The sequence below is a fragment of the Cebus imitator genome, unplaced genomic scaffold, assembly GCF_001604975.1.
Source record: "Cebus imitator isolate Cc_AM_T3 unplaced genomic scaffold, Cebus_imitator-1.0 Scaffold93, whole genome shotgun sequence".
In the NCBI taxonomy this organism is placed as follows: domain Eukaryota; kingdom Metazoa; phylum Chordata; class Mammalia; order Primates; family Cebidae; genus Cebus; species Cebus imitator.
In genome coordinates this window covers 6,795,293-6,799,299 of record NW_016107408.1, presented here as the reverse complement: position 1 = coordinate 6,799,299, position 4,007 = coordinate 6,795,293, and positions in this window count along the sequence as shown.

The window sequence follows — 4,007 nt, the reverse complement described above, 5'->3', positions numbered from 1 at the left end:
TTTTAAGATGGAGTTTCTCTCTTGTCACCCAGGCTGGAGTGCCGTGGTGTGATCTCGGCTCACTGCAATCTCTGCCTCCCAGGTTCAAGCAATCTTCCTGCCTCACCCTCCCGAGTAGCTGGGATTACAGGTGTGAGCCACCCTGCCCTGCCTAGGGTCAGCCATTTTTAATGATCTTGGATGACCAAGCCAACCTTGGGAACGTTCTCTGTCCTACTTCTGACTTGCCTTGTGGTGTGACGATGTTCATTATAACCTCAAAGGAGAAACAAACACCTCTGGGGGTAAAGTGATTCTCCTGCCTCAGCCTCCCAAGTAGCTGGGACTACAGGTGGCCAGCACCACTCCTGGCTAATTTTTGTATTTTTAGTAGAGATGGGGTTTTGCTATGTTGGCCAGGCTTATCTCTACCTCCTGACCTAGGTAATCCACCTGCCTCAGCCTCCCAAAGTGCTGGGATTATAGGCGTGAGCCACCACGCCTGGCCATCTTATTTTAATAATATGTCATAGTTACCCCAAACTTCATCAACCACCACCTTGATCAGTTAGCAAACCATCAGCGTTGAGGCAAGACCCTCCACTAGCAAAAAGATCATGGCTCACTGAAGGCTCAGATGATTGTTAGCAGTTTTTAGGAATAAAGCGTTTTTTTATTTTGTTTGTTTGTATTATTATTATTTTGAGATGGAGTCTCACTCTGTAGCCCAGGCTGGAGTGCAGTGGCATGATCTCGGCTCACTGCAACCTCTGCCTCCCGGGTTCAAATGATTCTCCTGCCTCAGCCTCCCGAGTAGCTTGGATTACAGGCAAGCACCACCATGCATGGCTAATTTTTCTATTTCTAGTAGAGATGGGGTTTCACCATGTTGGCAAGGCTGGTCTCAAACTCCTGACCTCAAGTGATCCACCTGCCTTGGCCTCCCAAAGCACAGGGATTACAGGCGTGAGCCACCACGCCTGGCCATAAAGTGTTTTTAAATTTACATGTACATTGGTATTGTAGACATAATGTTATTGCACACAAAAGAAAACATTATAGCGGCCAGAAACGGTGGCTCACACCTGTAATCTCAGCACTTTGGGAGGCCAAGGCGGGTGGATCACCTGAGTCAGGAGTTCAAGACCAGCCTGGCCAACATGGCAAAGCCCCATCTCTACTAAAAATGCAACAATTAGCTGGGCGTGGTGGTGCATGCCTGTAATCCCAGGTGCTCGGAAGGCTGAGGCAAGAGAATCGCTTGAACCCAGGAGGCGGAGGGTGCGGGGAGCCGAGATCGCGCCATTGCACTCCAGCCTGGGTAACAAGAGCGAAACTCCGTCTCAAAAAAAAAAAAAAAAAAAAAAAGAAAAGAAAGAAAGAAGGAAGGAAGGAAGGAAGGAAGGAAGGAAGGAAGGAAGGGAAACGTTATAGTGTAAACATAGCTTGTATAAAAAAATGTCTCTTACTTTGCTGCAATAGTCACATTATTGCAGTGGTTTAGAATGAAACCTACAATATCTCCAAGGTATGTTTTAAAAATATTTAGTTACATTTTCTCAGAATTATTTAAGTAATTTTGACTTAAAATTTGATATATAACTTTTATATGCTAAGACATATGTGTGGGCACCAGAGCGACGTTATTCCCTGAGTCCAAGAATGCCTTCAAAATGTCTAGTTGATGTATTACTCTCTAGGTAGGAACATCTGTTCATTTTAAGTTTCACTTTTCCTCCAAGACAATCTGAGATGCTGTTGCAGAAATCACAGGTGTAGTGATACTCATAGCCACTTACACATTTCCTCCAGAGCACATATACTTTTTCCCAAGAGATAAGCCCTAGATCTGAGGGGCTGCAGTGCAGAGACCCACAGGTCTGCAGCCACCCAGGACCATGCTTCTGTGTGTGAATTTACCCAGTAAATCGTCCTATGCTGACACACTGGATTTGTCTGCCTTCTCCGGTTTACTGGCTCCTTCAGCATTTGCAGGTTGCTTTGTATACGTGACCCTTTCATGGAACAATGTGCTATGTGACCATTTATTTATTATTTAGAGACAGAGTCTCACTCTGTTGCCCAAGCTGGAGTACAGTGCGATCTCGGCTCACTGCAACCTCTGCCTCCCGGGTTCAAGAGATTCTTCTGCCTCAGCCTCCTGAGTAGCTGGGACTACAGGCATGCACCACCATGCCCAGGTAATTTTTTTGTATTTTTAGTCGAGATGTGGGGTTTCACCGTATCTGCCAGGATGGTCTCGAACTCCTGACCTCGTGATCTGCCCACTTCGGCCTCCCCAAGTGCTGGGATTACAGGCGTGAGCCACCACGCCAGGCCGTGACCTGCTTTTATACTCATATCAGTGCACCACAAAAGTTATGGGTAGACTATCTGGGATGGCCATGTGAGGAATTCAGCAGACCTTTCCCTACAAAATAGCCATTGAATTGGTGAAAAGCATTTGTTGGTTTGTTTGAGACATGGCCTGGCTTTGTCACCCAGGCTGGACTGCAGTGGTACCATCTCAGCTCACTGCGGACTTGATCTCCCAGGCTCAAGTGATCCTTCAACCTCAGCCCCCCTGGTAGCTGGGACTACAGGTGTGCGCCACCATGTCCGGCTAATTTTTTTATTTCTTCTAGAGACAGGGTTTCATTATGTTGCCCAGGCTGGTCTCAAACTCCTGGGCTCAAGTGATCCTCGCACCGCAGCCTCCCAAAGTGCTGGGATTACAGGTGTGAGCCACTGCACCTGACCTAATTGGTGAAAATGATTTAAATAATAAAAAAAATTTTACCTTGTCCTAAGGACATATAGCAAATGAAGAAAATTTATTCAAGAACATCTCCTGAATCTCAGTAAGAATAAAGAGTCAGGGCATGAGTCACATCCCACTCCCATCTTCTAAGCAGAAGGTGCTTCTCAGGAATCCCAGCTACTTTGGAGGGAGGCTGCCGCAGGAGGAAGCTGTGAGCTCAGAGTTCAAGGCTTCAGTGAGCTATGATTGCACCACTGCACTCCAGCCTGGGTGACAGAAAGAGACCTTGTTTTGGAAAACAAAAACAGCACAATTGGAAAGTGAATTTCCCCTAAAACATACACTTCTCTGGATCCCACATGTTGCCCAGGCACAAGCTACCGTAGCACTGAGCTGGAAGTGAGAACCAGGAAACTGGGGCTCTAGATTATCCTGCCACACCAGCCGGCCTCAAGAGATCTTCAAGTTCAACCCGCCTTTAATGTGGTGAGAGGCACAGATTGTCCACAGCAGCTCAGCTTGCACCCAGGAGCTCAACTGGATCTCCACACCCTGTGGAAGGCAGCCAGCACTGACAGCCAGAGCCTTCCTCAGAACTTAGGGCACGATGAAAAAGATACTCTATTTAGTCACATCAATGCTGTGGGTAAGAAAATGCCTTTCACTGTGCACTTATTTACATAGTGTTGCAAGCAGGTACCAGGATATAGGAATATAATTGTACATGCCAAGTGCGTCAGGGAACTCAGGATAAGGGGCCAATTAGGACCAAGAGTTATGACTTGATACAGATCAATTCAGAAAAGTTTACAGAGTTAACACATGAGCATCTATAGGCTAGGCACGGTGAGAGAGAGAGAGAGGCAGGGTCATACTAACATGTTTCTCCTTGATACCAGCCCATGCCTTGGAAGAGTGCTGACTTACAGTGTATGGTACGGGATAAAGGAAGCCATCAGTCGTCTGTATTACTCTCAGCTGTTCAGACGTATGTTCCTGCCTTTTTCATCTTCCTTGAGGAAGGTGGTTTAATTATTTACCAGTGCATGCCATGGGTGAAGGCCAAGAGCTTTCACGATTTCAGAACAGAACCAAAAGCAGTGCATTGGGAGAAATGCGCACTGCCAGGTGAGAACAGCGAGCACAGGTCCCAAAACCCTTCCCACAGTTCAACACCCTGGACACAATATTTTTTTTTTTTTTTTTTTTTTTTTTTTTTTTTTTTTTTTTTTTTTTTTTTTTTTTTTTTTTTTTTTTTTTTTTTTTT